Consider the following 8,438-nt stretch of genomic DNA (forward strand, 5'->3'; position numbering starts at 1 on the left):
AGGTGCTTACGGAATGACGACAGAGAAGTGAACAACAGCACTGTGAATCGTTGGGCGTGGCGTCTCCCATCATCACAACAACATCCTGCAAACACGCCAGATCTCCCGTGTGCCAGCCGGCCGCACACAGCTGTGACTCGTGCAATGTTGGAACGTGCGGACACTCTCATTCGAGGTGATCGACAAATTACAGACACCTCCATGACAATGCAAGGCGTCACTCAAGTCTGCGCACCCGACAGGAATTCGCCCAATAAAGGATGTACTTCGTGGAAAGCAGTACATGGACGATGGGTAGGTTATTAATGCAGTAAGGCGTTGGCTCCGACTTCGGCCAGTAGAGTGGTACCATGTGGGCATACACAGGCCTCACAGTAAGGTGGCGCCAGACCACCGCATTGAACGGAGACTGTGTGGCAAAATATGGTTCTGTAGCTGAGACGCCCTGCTAAGCCCTCAGGACAGGACAAGTAGTAGGAATTGTGGAAGGGGAGCCAGAATGAGCGGCTTCAGTTATACTCCAAACATAACACTTAATTTAGTTGTCCAAACATTACAGCTCAGCTTCTAAGTTTGACTATCGACAGAAAACGTCTTCAATTCTAAAACGGCTGGTGGCCCATGAATGAAATACAACAGCTTTTTTTTTTTTATTGAGGCAGAAGGCTCTAGGCTTTACCCTTAAATAGTATTTAAGGCCAAGCGATGTAAGACTGGACTAGTCAGATAGATTAAGTTTTCTAAAAGCGGCTGAAGGCCGATAAATTTAAAACAACATAACAATAACCTTTGAATAGGCAGAAGGACCAAGCTTTATGGCCAAAAAGAAACCTTACTCCAAAACGGCTGAAGGCCTTTCTTAAAAAGAAACTGCAACCAATTTCCCAAAGCAGAAGGTACACAGCTTTTAACCTTAAATAGTATCTAAGCCCAAGTGATGTAAAACTTGATAAGTAAGAATCCAAAATTTTAAAGCTGCTGAGGGCCCATCATTATAAGAACAATACAATTATGATAAATTTTCAACAGGCAGAAGGGCCACAGCTTTATCTCCCAAAAGTTGAGACTTTGGCAATTTAGAAAACTTACTTTTAAATAGCGAAGTCCTTTGATTTAAAAAATACAATTACCAGCATACATATCCCAACCATAGGCTATGAGCCATTAAAAAGACACAATTAAACACCAATAAGAAAGGCAGTATAGGCAACGGCGTTCAGAATTTTTCAGAGGGCTCAGTCTGCCCTTGAAATCTTAACATTTGCTTAGGTGAGAGAAGAAGTCGGCCCAACTATACTCGATCCGCCGGCAACACAACCAAGAGACAGGCAGGGACCCACCGACAAGACGACTTGCTAACCACCGACCAGTACACAAGGAACTCCAAAGCCAAAACGTAAAAGGCGTAGCCGCTCACAACCAAAAATACATTAAGCTGTCCAAAACTACACACCATGTTGTACAACGACAACAGGTGAGGAAAGGGCACTGCCTGAATTTACGTCGGCGACCAGGTCGGGTAACCGGAACACTAACGGCCACAAGGTAGAAAATTCCGCTGGTGCACTTGAATTTCAAACCAACAAATATAGTTGCAGGGTGTTTCAAAAATGACCGGTATATTTGAAACGGCAATAAAAACTAAACGAGCAGCGATAGAAATACACCGTTTGTTGCAATATGCTTGGGACAACAGTACATTTTCAGGCAGACAAACTTTCGAAATTACAGTAGTTACAATTTTCAACAACAGATGGCGCTGCGGTCTGGGAAACTCTATAGTACGATATTTTCCGCATATCCACCATGCGTAGCAATAATATGGCGTCGTCTCTGAATGAAATTACCCGAAACCTTTGACAACGTGTCTGGCGGAATGGCTTCACATGCAGATGAGATGTACTGCTTCAGCTGTTCAATTGTTTCTGGATTCTGGCGGCACACCTGGTCTTTCAAGTGTCCCCACAGAAAGTAGTCACAGAAGTTCATGTCTGGCGAATAGGGAGGCCAATCCACGCCGCCTCCTGTATGTTTCGGATAGCCCAAAGCAATTACACGATCATCGAAATATTCATTCAGGAAATTAAAGACGTCGGCCGTGCGATGTGGCCGGGCACCATCTTGCATAAACCACGAAGTGTTCGCAGTGTCGTCTAAGGCAGTTTGTACCGCCACAAATTCACGAAGAATGTCCAGATAGCGTGATGCAGTAATCGTTTCGGATCTGAAAAATGGGCCAATGATTCCTTTGGAAGAAATGGCGGCCCAGACCAGTACTTTTTGAGGATGCAGGGACGATGGGACTGCAACTTGGGGCTTTTCGGTTCCCCATATGCGCCAGTTCTGTTTATTGACGAAGACGTCCAGGTAAAAATAAGCTTCGTCAGTAAACCAAATGCTGCCCACATGCATATCGCCGTCATCAATCCTGTGCTCTATATCGTTAGCGAATGTCTCTCGTGCAGCAATGGTAGCGGCGCTGAGGGGTTGCCGCGTTTGAATTTTGTACGGATAGAGGTGTAAACTCTGGCGCACGAGACGATACGTGGACGTTGGCGTCATTTGGACCGCAGCTGCAACACGGCGAACGGAAACCCGAGGCCGCTGTTGGATCACCTGCTGCACTAGCTGCGCGTTGCCCTCTGTGGTTGCCGTACGCGGTCGCCTTACCTTTCCAGCACATTCATCCGTCACGTTCCCAGTCCGTTGAAATTTTTCAAACAGATCCTTTATTGTACCGCTTTTCGGTCCTTTGGTTACATTAAACCTCCGTTGAAAACTTCGTCTTGTTGCAACAACACTGTGTTCTAGGCGGTGGAATTCCGACACGAGAAAAATCCTCTGTTCTAAGGAATAAACCATGTTGTCTACAGCACACTTGCACGTTGTGAACAGCACACGCTTACAGCAGAAAGACGACGTACAGAATGGCGCACCCACAGACTGCGTTGTCTTCTATATCTTTCACATCACTTGCAGCGCCATCTGTTGTTGAAAATTGTAACTACTGTAATTTCGAAAGTTTGTCCACCTGAAAATGTACTGTTGTCCCAAGCATATTGCAACAAACGGTGTATTTCTATCGCTGCTCGTTTAGTTTTTATTGCCGTTTCAAATATACCGGTCATTTTTGAAACACCCTGTAATTCCGCCACATGGCGGCTAAATCTTCACCAATTCGAACACTCCCTGTCGCTCCCAGGAATACCGTTAACAGCAAACCACCAACCAAGGGGACAATGTGAGCAGACGTGGCTTCAGTAATTAAGTCACCCCTCAACTTTCATGTCCTGGGTCGGTGAGCCACGAACCTCGTAGCACTCGGAACAGCCCGCACACGCTCCGACCGACCGACTCACTGCCCGTGCGCCGACTCATTTAGAACAAGTTGTCAGTGGAAATGACACCAACTACACACACAGTTTGACAAACACTTTGTAAGTAGGCTGTTTAGGTTTTTTTATTGGTAACGCCACCTCTGTATGAAAATCACTGGCTGTGCTGTGTGCAGTCTGTGGCTAGTTTGCATTGTTGTCTGCCATTGTAGTGTTGGGCAGCGGCAGCTGGATGTGAACAGCGCGTAGCGTTGCGCAGTTGGAGGTGAGCCGCCAGCAGTGGTGGATGTGGGGAGAGAGATGGCGGAGTTTTGAAATTTGTCATGAACTGCTATATTTATATATGATGATATCAAGGTAAATACATTGTTTGTTCTCTATTAATATCTTTCATTTGCTAACTATCCCTATCAGTAGTTAGTGCCTTCCATAGTTTGAATCTTTTATTTAGCTGGCAGTAGTGGCGCTCGCTGTATTGCAGTAGCTTGAGCAGCGAAGATTTTTGTGAGATAAGTGATTTGTGAAAGGTATAGTTTAATGTTAGTCAGGGCCATTCTTTTGTAGGGAATTTTGAAAGTCAGATTGCGTTGCGCTAACAAAATATTGTGTGTCAGTTTAAGCACAGTCCTGTATAATTGTTAAAAAGGGGAAGTTTCAACTTGCACTAAGACTTGAATGACACTCACAAGGGAACCTCCCCATCGCACCCCCCTCAGATTTAGTTATAAGTGGGCACAGTGGATAGGCCTTGAAAAACTGAACACAGATCAATCGAGAAAACAGGAAGAAGTTGTGTGGAACTATGAAAAAAATAAGCAAAATATAGAAACTGAGTTGTCCATGCACAAGATATGTATATGTAACATCAAGGATAATGTAACCTGAGGATCACCGTGGTCTCGTGGTTAGAGTGAGCACCTGTGGAACGAGAGGTCCTTGGTTCAACTCTACCCTCGAGTGAAAAATTTAATTTTTTGTTTTCAGACAATTATCAAAGTTCAGGCACTCACACATCAATTTCGCCCTCCAAAATTCCGGGACATGTTCAGATTTGCTCGGACATATACAGGATTTGACGGTCTACACAAGGAAAAATTTGAAAACGTTAAAAACATATGTTTTGACAGAGCACAGGGAAAACTGTACGACTGCGAAACTGTTGCATTCATTTGTTGCAGTTTGTGTGACAAACTCTTACGTTTTCATCACTTTTTTGGGAGTGATTATCACATCCACAAGAAAACCTAAATCGGGCAAGGTAGAAGAATCTTTTTACCCATTCGCCAAGTGTGCAAGTTAGGTGGGTCGACAACATATTCCTGTCATGTGACGCACATGCCGTCACCAGTGTCGTATAGAATATATCAGGCGTGTTTTCCTGTGCAGGAATCGGTTGACCTATGACCTTGCGATCAAATGTTTTCAGTTCCTATTGGAGAGGCACGTCCTTTCGTCTACTAATCGCACGGTTTTGCGGTGCGGTCGCAAAACACAGACACTAAACTTATTACAGTGAACAGAAACGTCAATGAACGAACGGACAGATCATAACTTTGCGAAAATAAAGAAATTAAAATTTTTACTCGAGGGAAGACTTGAACGACGGACCCCTCGTTCCGCAGCTGCTCACGCTGACCACGGGACCACGGAGCTCCTGAGCTGAGCGTATCCTTCATGTTACCTATCTTGCGCATGGACTACTCAGTTTGTATATTTTGCTTATTTTTTTCATAGTTCCACACAACTTCTTCCTGTTTTCTCGATTGATCTGTGTTCAGTTTTTCAAGGCCTATCTACTGTGCCAACTTATAACTAAATCTGAGGGGGCTGCGATGGGGAGGTTCCCTTGTCAGCAGTGGCTGTGCAATCACAAAGACAATCGGGAGTTCACACACACACACACACACACACACACACACACACACACACACAACCAACACATAAGCGATCCATGAAGATCGTCTCCGGCTCAAGTGATGCGTGGCGGCAACGGTCGGGTGAGCCATGGACATCCAGGTCTCACTGCTGCTCCAACCTTACTGAACTCCACGACTGCCCTCCTGGCACGTTCCAACCGACTCCACGACACACAACAACTGGGAAGCAATAGCAGTGCAGCAAAGATAACACGCGAGGGCTACATCGATAAGCGCTGCTGGTGCAGCTGATGGGCAGACAAAGCAGCAACTCAGTGACAACAGAAATTGAAACTAACATAACGAGGTGGCAACACGAAAAAACAGGACGAAAAATAAGAGATGGCAGGAGCGCGAGCCACGCACGGCTCAGTAGCTAAATGGATGGAGAATAAAATTGTGTATTGCAATGCTCAATAAAATCAACCCGCTTTCATGAAAAAATGTGTTACATTACTTGTTGAACGTCCCTCGCAGAATTCTGCACGTTAAGCTGGATGGATAATGCTCAACAGAAACGAATTTAGCATGGGGTGCACCTCAACAAAGTGTAATACCACCACTAGCGGTTTCAATATGCGCCCGCTTCTGTACACACGCGTTGAAGTTCGCCGGTCTGTGAGGGTCCAGACCCCCCAAGCTTATGTATGGCCGCCACTGTCTTGCTTACACTGTTGTTATGAACAGTGTGTAGTCTCTAGCTGATGACTACATCGTACGTCACAGTGTGTCAGTATCCTATGCTTTTGAGACAGAAAATAATCATATGATAGTACAAAGTGGAGCGAGTGGAAGTTTCCAAGAAATGACCATTATAGAATGTCCTCACAACAGGGAGATTATTCGATACGCGTTGTACTAACGTTGTTCACCTCTACATAATTACTTTGTAACCCTTGTACACTGCATGGCGGAGAGTTCATCGAACCAGTATCATTGAAATTCTTTTCCTTTTCCATTCGCGTATTGGGAGAGCGAAAGATGACCTATATCCCCTAATCTACCTCACCTTATTCTCATGATCACTGCGCGGCATATATGTTAGGGGCACCAAAATGATCCTACAGTATTCTTCGAAAATAGATTATCTAAATCTCGCCAGCAGGCTTTCGAAAGATCTACGTCTTCAATTGATTCCCGTCTAAGTTCGCCCCAGCCTATATCTTACAATTACTATGGGCTACAGCGATTTTTGATAATCCTAGCAGTGCGTCTCGATGTCTGTTGCCATGCCTTCTTGATAAGAATACCAAACACTGCGCCCGCCGGAGTGGCCGTGCGGTTCTAGGCGCTACAGTCTGCAACCGAGCGACCGCTACGGTCGCAGGTTCGAATCCTGCCTCGGGCATGGATGTGTGTGATGTCCTTAGGTTAGTTAGGTTTAATTAGTTCTAAGTTCTAGGCGACTGGTGACCTCAGAAGTTGAGTCGCATAGTGCTGAGAGCCATTTGAACCAAACACTGTCTACTATATTGTAAATAAAACTGCATTTTCCTGCTGCTACGCAGGAAAAGGCAGATTATTACAGATCCCACGGATGATGCGTTAGAAGAGGAGAGGGCGTAACGCGTACGGGATAAATAAAGTAACTAGCTGCAGGAGAAGGCAGTTTGATTTAGAAAACAAGTATTTATATGCTTGCTGTGGAGGATGGCCACACAAACAAACTTGTTACTGTCTACTGTTTTTCTTTATATGCAACATGAGAGTGTTTTGTGCAGCGATGTAAATATTACAATTTGTTATACAGGGTGTTTCCGTAAGAGCATGTAAAAATGTAACAGGACGTAGTGGATGCTCCACTGAACAGTTTGAGGTAGGCAACCTCGGGTCGGAAAAGCCAGCTTAAGGACACATGGAAGTGAACTTGTCTACCGCTTTGTCTAGCATTACTGTTTTCCAGGTTATTTACAACTAACATGCATACAAGTTTACACGTACCGTGCTGTTTATTTACATGTACATTCTTTTTTTCGTGCAAGGAAAGGAGGAGGACGAGCCTGATTACCAGGAAGTCATTATGCACCTTTTGTCCATAAGAAGGCTCTGTTGCACCGTATTTACATGGTCAGAACGTGCTATGAATCACTCAGTGCTGTTCAGAGACGTACAGTACAATACGATGGAATGGAGCAGTACCGGTACAGTATTTCCTGGTCGCTGGATTGGATGGGGAGGTCCTATTCCATAGCCTGCGAGATCAGCTGACCTTAGTCCCCTTGATTGTTTCCTATGGGGATATCTAAAGTCACTTGCGTCTGAGACCCCAGAGATTGAATTAGTTACCAAAATTGTAACTGCCTGCGATGTGATTCTAAGCGCACCAGGGATATTTGTCAGGGTGCTTCAGAATCTCGTTCGCCGATGTCATGCTTGCATTTAGGTTAATGGTTCAGATGGCTCTGAGCACTATGGGACAACATCTATGGTCATCAGTCCCCTAGAACTTAGAACTACTTAAACCTAACTAACCTAAGGACATCACACAACACCCAGTCATCTCGAGGGAGAGAAACTCCCTGACCCATTTAGGTTAATGGCCGTCATTTTCAGCACGGTTTGTAAGATACAGTACAAATGGGACATTCATTGTGTCAATAACGGTATCTGTATTTAAACAATGTAAACAAAAAAGTTGAAACTTCTAACTGAAATAACTGAGAAGGTGAAACTTCTAGGTTTTTACTTAAATTGCTTAATGCAACTGAACCTTCAAAACCTGATGAGTGCAACTGAACGTACTGTCACTTTGCTAGTCTTTATCGTTTGAACACTGACCTACAGAATTTTCCCTGACAAACACAGCTCATTCTATTCATTAATAACCCACAATATACAAAGATAACGCAATCTGACTATTACACCTCCCGCACAGGCCATGAAGGCCCAAAGGTACCGACTGGCCGCCGTGTCGTCCTCAGCCAACAAGCGTCACTGGATGCGGATATGGAGGGGCATGTGGTCAGCACACCGCTCTCCCGGCCATATGTCAGTTTCCGCGACCGGAGTCGTTACTTTTCAATTAACTAGCTCCTCAGTTTGTCTCACAAGGGCTGAGTGCACCCCGCTTGCCAACAGCGCTCGGCTGACCGGATGGTCACCCATCCAAGTGCTAGCCCAGCCCGACAGCGCTTAACTTCGGTTATCGGATGGGAACCGGTGTTACCACTGCGGCAAGGCCGTTAAT

General features: G+C 45.1%; 1 pseudogene; it reads right to left on the reverse strand.

Moving 5' to 3' along the window:
• Positions 1-8,320: 8,320 nt before the first annotated feature.
• Positions 8,321-8,438, reverse strand: LOC124551407 (annotated as a pseudogene).

Source organism: Schistocerca americana, chromosome 9 (genome assembly GCF_021461395.2).
Source record: "Schistocerca americana isolate TAMUIC-IGC-003095 chromosome 9, iqSchAmer2.1, whole genome shotgun sequence".
In the NCBI taxonomy this organism is placed as follows: Eukaryota; Metazoa; Arthropoda; class Insecta; order Orthoptera; family Acrididae; genus Schistocerca; species Schistocerca americana.